The sequence below is a fragment of the Mixophyes fleayi genome, chromosome 8 (assembly GCF_038048845.1).
Source record: "Mixophyes fleayi isolate aMixFle1 chromosome 8, aMixFle1.hap1, whole genome shotgun sequence".
NCBI lineage: Eukaryota > Metazoa > Chordata > Amphibia > Anura > Limnodynastidae > Mixophyes > Mixophyes fleayi.
This window is the reverse complement of record NC_134409.1, coordinates 83,231,459-83,243,217: the sequence shown is the minus strand read 5'-3', so window position 1 is coordinate 83,243,217 and position 11,759 is coordinate 83,231,459. Positions and strand designations below refer to the sequence as shown.

The 11,759-nt window shown below is 45.7% G+C and overlaps 1 pseudogene; it reads left to right on the top strand.

The window, feature by feature from the left end:
- The first annotated feature begins 314 nt into the window (after window positions 1–314).
- LOC142100385 (5S ribosomal RNA) lies at window positions 315–433 on the top strand (annotated as a pseudogene).
- Window positions 434–11,759: the final 11,326 nt, after the last annotated feature.

Here is an 11,759-nt window from a genome sequence, read left to right as displayed (position 1 = left end):
TAGGATAGGTTTTGAAAACCACCACCTATCCAGACACTATAAGGACACCCACAACTGCAGCCATCAAGGCACAACCTTTTTTGGTATCAAACAAGTGACTCAGAATTGGAGAGGGGGCAACATAATACCCAAACTGAATAGGGAGGAATCCAAAGCCATTTATTTTGTCAAAACCCTTACTCCAAATGGACTGAACATAGAATTAGACCTCACCTTGCATTGATGTATAGAGTTTTCCTTTTCACGGTAGTGCCATCTGCACAACACCTTGCCAAACCAGGCATTGTTCCATTTGTCCATGGGAGAGGCGCGAGTCCTACAGCCATACCACCTTGGCCATGCCCAAACCCACCCGAACTTGGAAGCCAAGCAAGGCGGAGCTAGGTAAGTAATGGGATAGGAGACTACTCGAGAACACCTAGTGCAGTAGGAACTCGCCTCTCCATTTAGACCGTGTCAACACTGGTATATATGGGCAGGTGGCTGTGCAAGGAAGCCTACTGGTACCAACATTATAATTGTTTATGTTGTCATCATAACACTATACATCGAATATATCGTGACAATATACATATATCATCATCATCATCATCATTTATTTATATAGCGCCACTAATTCCACAGCGCTGTACAGAGAACTCATTCACATCAGTGACATCAGTCACATCACATATATGACTGAATGAGGGTATACTACAAACATTCAGTTCATCAGGTGTCGCTATATGTAGGGAATGTATTTGATTATTATTATTATGCTCCTAACCACGCACAAATTTATAATTATTTGTACACATCTTTGTGCATTTAATCCAGTACATGAACCAGTCAGTATATGTATAAATCTATATGTAAAACACGAAGACCATTCTTATAAATATCCCTATAAACAAAACTGCTTAGGTGTCATGGGCACTAGGAGTCTTTACCCAGGGATCACCAGGTGATGGACTTACCAGAGCAGTATAGATGGTAATATGGTACTCTGGTAGTGGGGTGATCACGAAACAGGAGACAGCAGATGGTAGAGAATGCTCGTGGAAAGTCTATGACTAGCAGCACTGGTAATATATAGGTAGTAGTACACGAGGAACTGAATGGACAAAGGAAACGTGAGGGTAGTCAGTGGTCTGCGGTAGCAAGTTGTACCACTATTAGTGAGGAGGAATGTCCAGAAGCAACGAGGAGGTGATGGAAGTCAGCGGTCTGCGTTTAGCAAGTTGTACCGCTGTCTAGGTGAGGGAATGGAATCCAGGTGAAGGTATCCGGGAAGTCAGTGGTCTGCGTTAGCAAGTTGTACCACTGCTATATGGAAGGATACTGAAACAGGAATCAGTGGTCTGCCTCTAGCAAGTTGTACCACTGAAATATATATGTGAGGAGGAGCATGGGGAGATAAATGTAATGCAGAGTATACACGGGCACACTGAACTTGATCCCACGATGATATGCACAATGTAGCAATAACAGAGCAGCACTGCACAAATATACAAAGTCTCAGGAACTATCCAGACTAAAAGGTAACACAGTCAAATGATGGCAATAGTCTCAGTGGATAGGCAACTTCAGAGAAGAACAACTCAGTCCAGCAAGCTATGCAATACACGAGCACAGTCAATGATAAGTATGCATACCGTGGTTCAGAAGAGCAGGCTGTCAGAAGGGAGTGCAGAGATACCTGAGCGGCAGGAGGTCGGCAGGATGCGAAGTCCCAGGAAAATGGAAGCGGTATCCAAGTAGGTGCAGCGCACAGGTAGGTAGACCAGCAACGATGGAACAATACTCAGGAAGTCGTAGTATATAGGACTGGTCACCGGGAGATCACTGAAGAGTAGAAGCGGTATCCAAGTAGAGGACAGCAGCGGAGCGTTGATCCAATGCAGACAGGCGAGTTGACACAGGCAGGAACACTGTAGAAGCACGGAGAGCGGATCAGCTGGCTGCAGACACGAGTAGAACTGAAGGGTAGCGGCAAGCAGGACACCGCAGGTACACGGAGGTAGCGCATAGGAATCAGCAGGTGCAGTCTCGATGAAACACAGGAGAGTTGAAGTGAGCTGATAACTGGAGTGCACGGAGGCAGCGGATAGGAATCAGCTAATACAGTCACGATGAAACACAGGAGAGTTTGAAGTGAGTTGATAACTAGTGCACGGAGGCAGCGGATAGGAATCAGCTAATACAGTCACGATGAAACACAGGAGAGTTGAAGTAGTCTGGAAACCACAGGAGAGTTGAAGTAGTCTGGAAACCACAGGAGAGTTGAAGTGGTCTGGAAACCACAGGAATCAGCTGAGCTGAATACATGAGGAAACACAGGAACACCTTCAGAGGCTCATGGGGAATGAGACTCCAAGATCAGGCAACGAGGTATAGACAGCAGGTGCTTTAAATAGGGAGTGTTGCCTGATCAGCCAATTAACTAAAAGGAACAGGTACTGAAGGTTTGAAAGGGCTGCGCATGCGCAGACCCTCAGGATGGTGGACGGCCACGGTTCCTAAACACACGGGAAGAAGCACTCACAGACTGGTGAGTGACAGTACCCCCCCTTTTAAAGGTGGGCACAGAACACCTGGAACCGGGCTTGTCCGGATATTTGGAATGAAACTTCTTAAGAAGAGCTGGAGCATTGAGATCTTCAGCTTTGATCCATGAACGCTCCTCAGGACCAAAGCCCTTTCAATGAACAAGGAAAGGAAGAACTCCTCGCGAAATTTTTGCGTCCTATATATGAGTAATCTCGAAATCTTCCTCCTGATGAACTTGAACTGGCTGAGGTGCTGAAGGAGGGGCCGAGAAACGGTTGATGAAAATCGTCACAGGGTGACGAGCTCCCTCCAACAAGTATCTCCCCTCTTTTAATGCTACTTTGATAGCCAGCAACTCCTTGTCCCCGATAGTGTAATTCTTCTCCGCAGGCAGGAGACCCCGAGAGTAAAAGGCACAAGGATGGAATTTTTGTTGCTCCGATCGTTGGGAGAGAATGGCTCCTAAGCCAACATTAGAGGCATCTACCTCTAGGAAGAAGGGAAGTGTCACATCAGGCTGTCGAAGAATGGGAGCAGAGGAGAAGGACTCTTTAAGAAATTGAAAGGCTTGGAGAGCCTCAGATGACCATTGCTTAGTATTGGCCTCTTTACGAGTCAGGGCCACAATAGGAGATGCAATGGACGAGAAGTCTTGAATGAAGCGTCTATAGTAATTGGCAAAACCTAAAAAACGCTGAATGGCACGAAGAGTAGTTGGCTGAGGCCAATGTAACACAGCATTCACCTTTTCTGGATCCATTTGTAGACCAACTCCGGAGACAATAAAACCCAAAAATGGAATCTGGGGTAACTCGAATGAACATTTTTCTAGTTTGCAGAATAATGAATTTTTCCGGAGTCTGGAAAGAACCTCTGCCACATGTTGGTGATGAGAAGGCAGGTCCTGTGAAAAGATCAATATGTCGTCCAGGTAGACAACGACACATACATATAACAAGTCCCGAAAGATCTCATTAATGAAGCCCTGGAAAACAGCGGGGGCATTACATAACCCGAAAGGCATTACTAAATATTCATAATGCCATCTCTGCTGTTGAAAGCTGTCTTCCATTCGTCACCGGACCGGATTCTAATTAAATTATAGGCACCACGAAGATCCAACTTGGTAAAGATCCGAGCTCCCTTAATGCCATCAAATAACTCAGTAATCAGAGGAATGGGATACCGATTTTTAATAGTAATGGCGTTAAGTCCACGAAAATTTATGCAGGGCTTTGTGATCCATCCTTCTTTTTTACGAAGAAGAACCCGGCTCCAGCGGGAGAGGTGGAAGGTCGAATAAACCCTCGCTGGAGGTTCTCTTGGATGTATTCAGATGTAGCTTTAGTTTCAGGTAACGAAAGTGGATACACCCGACCCCTAGGAGGAGTCTTGCCAGGTAGAAGATCGATCGGACAATCCCATGAACGATGAGGAGGAAGACGTTCAGACTGAGCTTTATCAAAAACATCGGCAAATGAAGCATACTGAGGAGGAAGTCCCGGTGAGGAAGATGAGATGGAAGATTGCTGTATTTTAAGAGGAGTGACTTGGGAAAGACAACGATGATGACATTCAGCTCCCCAAGACGTAACTTGAGGAGTGCGCCAGTCAATCTGGGGAGAATGACATTGAAGCCATGGAAGGCCTAAAACAATCGGACTTGTAGTAACAGGAAGAATTAAAAACAAAATCTTTTCATGGTGTAGCACACCAATCTGAAGCGTTACTGGGGACGTACTCTGGGTGATGAGACCATTGATGAGATGTGATCCATCTATAGCAGTCACAGTAATCGGTGTTTTCAAAGTAATCACTGGTAGGGACCATTGATTCACTAGGGATTTAGAAATGAAATTTCCTGCTGCTCCAGAATCAATCAGAGCTTGGGACTCAAAGGATTTGGTAGCAAAGGAAATCGTAACATCAAAAGCGCAGACTTTTAATTTCGTAGAACATGGAGAGGACTCCAGGGACCCTAACTTCATCTCTCCAGAACTAGTTAGGGCCTGGCATTTCCCGATTTCTTAGGGCAAGAATTGAGCATATGTGTGGAATCAGCACAATAGATACAAAGTCTATTCTTTACTCTTCGGTTCCTCTCCTCAGAAGTTAATTTGGAACGTCCTATCTCCATGGGGATCACAGGAGATGAAGCTGGACGAAGTTGAGGGGTTGAGCGAAGAGATGCTTTAACTGAAGTTGTTTTTTCAGATTCCCTTTCACGAAACCTCATGTCTACACGATAGCAGAGGGAAATCAAATCTTCTAATGACGTAGGTAGCTCTTGGGTAGTCAGTGCATCTTTAATTTTATCGGAGAGCCCCTGCCAGAAGGCGGCAATTAATGCTTCAGTGTTCCACTGAAGTTCAGAGGCTAATATCCTAAATTGAATGACGTACTGGCCTACTGTACGAGAACCCTGACGTAAACGGAGAATGCTGAAAGCAGAGGAGATTACACGACCTGGTTCATCGAATACACTTCGGAACATAGAAATAAATTTGGCACTATCTTGTAATACGGGATCGTTCCTCTCCCACAGAGGGGAAGCCCAAGCCAGAGCTTGTCCAGAAAACAATGAAATAAGATAGGCCACTCTGGAACGATGGGTAGAAAAATTTTGAGGTTGGAGCTCAAAATGAACTGAGCATTGGTTGAGAAAACCCCTACAAGTTTTGGGGTCTCCATCATACTTTGACGGAGTAGGCAGGTAAGGCGTGGAAGCCGTAGACACCTGGGATGGCACTGGGGAAACGGAGGAAAGCACAGGAGCTTCAACATTAGCTGTAACATTCTGTCCAGATGTTCCTTGGGAGGCTAACGCCTGGTAACATTGTAGTAACAGCTGTTGGCGAGCATCCTGTTGCTCCACACGGGTAACCAGATGCTGCAGCATCTCTTTAGCTGTAGGTTCCGAATCTGGGTCTGTCATGGCCTGATCTTACTGTCACGGGCACTAGGAGTCTTTACCCAGGGATCACCAGGTGATGGACTTACCAGAGCAGTATAGATGGTAATATGGTACTCTGGTAGCGGGGTGATCACGGAACAGGAGACAGCAGATGGTAGAGAATGCTCGTGGAAAGTCTATGACTAGCAGCACTGGTAATATATAGGTAGTAGTACACGAGGAACTGAATGGACAAAGGAAACGTGAGGGTAGTCAGTGGTCTGCGGTAGCAAGTTGTACCACTGCTATAGTGAGGAGGAATGTCCAGAAGCAACGAGGAGGTGATGGAAGTCAGCGGTCTGCGTTTAGCAAGTTGTACCGCTGTCTAGGTGAGGGAATGGAATCCAGGTGAAGGTATCCGGGAAGTCAGTGGTCTGCGTTAGCAAGTTGTACCACTGCTATATGGAAGGATACTGAAACAGGAATCAGTGGTCTGGCTCTAGCAAGTTGTACCACTGAAATATATATGTGAGGAGGAGCATGGGGAGATAAATGTAATGCAGAGTATACACGGGCACACTGAACTTGATCCCACAATGATATGCACAATGTAGCAATAACAGAGCAGCACTGCACAAATATACAAAGTCTCAGGAACTATCCAGACTAAAAGGTAACACAGTCAAATAATGGCAATAGTCTCAGTGGATAGGCAACTTCAGAGAAGAACAACTCAGTCCAGCAAGGTATGCAATACACGAGCACAGTCAATGATAAGTATGCATACCGTGGTTCAGAAGAGCAGGCTGTCAGAAGGGAGTGCAGAGATACCTGAGTGGCAGGAGGCCGGCAGGATGCGAAGTCCCAGGAAAATGGAAGCGGTATCCAAGTAGGTGCAGCGCACAGGTAGGTAGACCAGCAACGATGGAACAATACTCAGGAAGCCGTAGTATATAGGACTGGTCACCGAGAGATCACTGAAGAGTAGAAGCGGTATCCAAGTAGAGGACAGCAGTGGAGCGTTGATCCAATGCAGACAGGCGAGTTGACACAGGCAGGAACACTGTAGAAGCACGGAGAGCGGATCAGCTGGCTGCAGACACGAGTAGAACTGAAGGGTATCGGCAAGCAGGACACCGCAGGTACACGGAGGTAGCGGATAGGAATCAGCAGGTGCAGTCACGAGGAAACATGGGAGAGTTGAGATGAGCTGGAACTGTTGAGCATGGCGGCAGCGGATAGGAATCAGCTGGTGCAGTCTCGATGAAACACAGGAGAGTTGAAGTGAGCTGATAACTGGAGTGCACGGAGGCAGCGGATAGGAATCAGCTAATGTAGTCACGATGAAACACAGGAGAGTTGAAGTGAGCGGATAACTGTAGTGCACGGAGGCAGCGGATAGGAATCAGCTAATACAGTCACGATGAAACACAGGAGAGTTTGAAGTGAGTTAATAACTGTAGTGCAGGGAGGCAGCGGATAGGAATCAGCTAATACAGTAACGATGAAACACAGGAGAGTTGAAGTAGTCTGGAAACCACAGGAGAGTTGAAGTAGTCTGGAAACCACAGGAGAGTTGAAGTGGTCTGGAAACCACAGGAATCAGCTGAGCTGAATACACGAGGAAACACAGGAACACCTTCAGAGGCTCATGGGGAATGAGACTCCAAGATCAGGCAACAAGGTATAGACAGCAGGTGCTTTAAATAGGGAGTGTTGCCTGATCAGCCAATTAACTAAAAGGAACAGGTACTGAAGGTTTGAAAGGGCTGCGCATGCGCAGACCCTCAGGATGGTGGACGGCCACGGTTCCTAAACACACGGGAAAAAGCACTCACAGTCTGGTGAGTGACATTAGGCATGCCAAGGTGTCAATTTAAGACAAGTATATTACATTATATACGTTTTGCGTGATTGTATATTGTGCATATATATGTATATAGGAACCTTCATATTTATACCGTATATTTATTTGCCAAACATACACATATTTGCTTTATGCATATAATTGGGCTATCATATGAGTTATCCCGAGATATATGCTATATGTATGTAACCAGAAGGTTTTGACATGTATTCCAGTTTAATACCATTATATTACAGCTCTAATTCTGCATCATGGCTCCCAGGGCTCATAAAGTTTGAGTGTATAAACACTTGAACGATTAAGGCACACCACGGACCAAAGATAGGCTAACAGCGCGATCACCCAATCAGAGACAATTATACAACTGGGAGCTCTATAAATGAACACCCACCAATATTGGAACTATCTCCCTTGAGAAAGTCTGCTAAGACGAAACGCGTTGGCCCTCCGCCCCCATCCATCTATTGGCCAATAGCAATTTACAGAACGTGACCTCAGACGCGGAAGTCAGGACCGGAAGCGTGTCGCACGCCTCATGTGGACCGCTAATCTATCCTTACAGTAGCGGGATTGATCACCCGCTGCTGTTTGTATCATCTGGACACTCCATTCTGTACGCCGCAGTCCCTCAGCGGGACCCGTACGAGTGACTGACACCATTATTCAAGCTTCACATAAATCGCAAGTATTAGTCCCACCAATGTGTGGGATACTTATGGACTAAGTACAACTTCTCCATTAGGTATATTACCTTTATTTCACATCCCGTTATCGTTATACCACTTCACCATTAGAACGCGATTATTCACGTCTATCCAAAACTGCAGGATCCTCATGAGACATTATACATTTGTGATTAACCATGGGCATTCCATCTACCAAATAGGAATACATATATTACCTTTATTTCACATCCCTGCTATTGTCACTCGCCAGCAAAACACCTGCTGGGTTTGCCGGCACATTACACTGGCAGCCATAAGTATGCTGGTGTTTGTAGTACTACAAACACCAACATGCTCAAATTGGTAATGGCAGCCTAGGCTTTTTTTTTACTATAAAATATTTTTTATTGCCCCACTGCCCAGGGGTGTGGGAAGAACCCTGGTGCTTTCAACACAGGGCTGACTACTCCTGGGAAGGTGTGCTCTTTTTGTATTATTATTATTTTGCGTTGAGTCGGTTGTCCCAGGCTGGCAAAGCCGAGTGCTGGTACTTATAAAATTGTGGATCCCCCATGCTTTTTGGGAGGGTGGAATAAGGGGGTGGAACGTTATTTTTTTTTTTACATTGTGTTCTGTTTTTTGTTTTTTACTGTATTATGTAATATATTGCCGAAGAGTTTGGTGGGTGTATTGTGCCAGCAGGTGGCATTGCCGTTTTATCTGACTGTTGACTTTACAACCCATTGATAGCTCCAATGTCGACATTTTAACACAGTGTGAATGTCAACATGTTCATTGTCAACAGATTGACTAGATTCCAGCAAATGGGAGTGTTACGGTTCAGGTACCTTAGTCAGTATTTTCGCAGGCTTACCTAGGGCGCGGAGTCTAACGGCCTCCCGGTCTTCACCAAGAACCACCACAAGGTAGGATGGGTTTTGCTGCCGAAGAACCGCAGGTCGCGGCCCCCAGGTTAACCTACTGATGTAAGGAAAAGGTACTAAGTGATGGATAGACAGCAGAAAATATGACAGGGTGGTGCTAGTAATTAAGCACACTAACCGTGAAATCCAGGGTCTGGTGGTCTGGAACGGAAGCTGGTTCGGTGCACGGTATCTGTCGTATGCGTAGCATTTGGAGATGAGTCCAAGGGTAGTCAGGTACACAGCCGGGTCGGTACACAGGAGATGATCCAATATGCGGTGCCAGGGAGGAGTCCAGAGAATAGCCAGAAACACTGCTGAGTCGGTACACAGGAATCAGTCCAATACACGGTGACAGGGATAAGCCAAAGGATAGTCAGGATGCAGCCAGGTCGGTACACAGGAGTCTGGGTGAATGCAGGAACACACAGGAAGCAGGAACACAGGAATCAGGTACACAGGGAGAGGGAGCCAGAAACAGGAAACACATTGCTCTGACACAGATAGTGTGTCAGAGCATGGAAGATATAGGTTGAATTCCCCGCCCAGGAGTCACCTGACCTGCCCCTGAGAGGACCCGGAAGTGTGGGGACGCGAACAGAAGAAGTGCAGACCCACCGGAGAAGACGGCTGCAGACATCGCCGACGGAGCAGCGGAGCGGGGAACAGGTAAGTTCATGACAGGGAGGTGGGGTAAAATATTTAACTTTTAGGTTAAAAAAAAATGCATATTTTCTATGGCCCTCATAGTGGCTAGGTGGATTAAAAGGGGTTGTGTTTAAAATACTAATTTATGTCCCAGATTTACTTTCTAATTTGGTGACCTATTTGGCTCCTCTTTAATATTTTTTAATTGCTTTAATTGGTGTAAATGATTGAGATTTGTTATATAATTTATCATTAACTGAGGCATAACACATCTTTATGTCACACCAGACCAAGGCAGAGTTCAATTGAGAACAGGAAGCAAAGATGCTAAGTCAATAATAGCAAAGTAAAGCTTGAAAAAACATTGTATTATAACTGAGTGCATGGTTCACTAGCCAGTGGGTGCTGTATAACAGTGTTTCTCAAACCCAATCCTCAGGAACCCTAATAATGCATGTTTTCCAGGTGACAAGGGAAATAATTATACCACCTGTGGATCTGTTACAATGTTGGAGTCAGTATTGAATACACCTGTGCTAATGCAAGGAGATATGGAAAACAAGCACTGTTAGGGGTCTTGAGGACCAGGTTTAAGAAACACTGCTGTGTACCACACTAGACCCAGGAATGGGCTCTGTATTGTATACTAGCTGTTAAATAGAATCTTATTGTTTTTGAGCTTAATGTATGGTCATAATAGGGTATTGTGACAGGATGGACCGCCTATGCTACCCTGTCTGTTGTTGCTGGGAACCGGCTGGGCTTACTTTGCCACCGTTCCCTTTTGTTATCCCAAATGCGCCCTCTTGCTGCAGTAGGAGGGGCTTACAAAGGCTGCCATCACTGGACTCCTATACCGGCATCCAGAACCAGGTTTCTTCTGGGTAACTGACGCTGCTAGCGTATCCCGTTGCTGGTGTACCTGGGCTGGTACTCCTGGCCTCTTACTATGGATCAGGGAAGCTGTGGATGGATCCCGCCTGGCCTATCACACTAGCCAGGGCTGCATGAGTAGCAGACAGAGCGTTGGTACTGGAAAACTTGGGTCCAAACCTCAGAGACAGATGGAGAACGGATTAGATTTAAGGTCTACTCTGCAGGCCACAGGAATACAGCAATATTGAAGATGTTTCCGAGCAGGTCTTTGAAGCAAGATGTTTATTTGCTATCACACTGGTTGGAGGTACCAGTGATCAGGGCAGATGTTGAAATCAGAAGAACAAGTTTCCAATACAAGCTGGTGCCTTTTATACAGTTCAGACACAGGCTATTTTTAGCATCAGGATATAACCTGTTTACAAAGCAAAGCCAATAATATTTACACTTCGCTATGAAATACTTAAAATCCTTGCTGTGATATCCTGTGTCTTATTTCAGAGGTAGGATATATACTGGCAAGTCAAAAGGTCTATCCGATATGAATACCTTCTTCAGACAGTCACCGAATACACATTCCCACAAAACAACAAAGCCAAAAACAAGCCACTTCCCTACATCACAATACACCAAAGGCTTTGTAAACAAAGGCTCATTGCATCAGATATATACTTCAGACATAATGCATTTCCTCTAGAGAGGCTAAACAGAAAAAACACATTTTCTACCCTGGTCTCAGAAATAACGATTTCCTATCTCACAATATACAAAATATTAAAAATAAGTGCATTGCCAATTTATATAAATAAGCGCCCCACGCTATTTCCTTTAAATAAATTCATACCATAAGTCAGTGGTTTCCAAACTTTTTCAGTTCGCGGCACCCTTAGAGTCTCCAAATTTTTTCAAGGCACCCCTCCAAAATAATTACTGAGCAGTACTGTTTTAGAAGTAGTTGGGTCAAAAAATTGTAATAAGTATTTAGGTCACGACAGAAATACTTATTTAGTTGTATGCAAAAATGCCCCTCTGCATCCAGGCACACTGCCCTCTCTCACATTGCCCCCTCTGCCCTCTCTCACGCTGTCCCCCTCCTATGCCCTCTCTCACGCTGTCCCCCTCCTCTGCCCTCTGTCCCCCTCCTCTGTCCTCCTCCTCTGCCCTCTGTCCCCCTCCTCTGCCATCATTCTGTCCCCCTCCTCTGCCATCATTCTGTTCCCCCTCCTCTGCCATCATTCTGTCCCCCCTCCTCTGCCATCATTCTGTCCCCCTCCTCTGCCGTCATTCTGCCCCCCTCCTCTGCCGTCATTCTGTCCCCCTCCTCTGCCGTCATTCTGTCCCCCTCCTCTGCCATCATT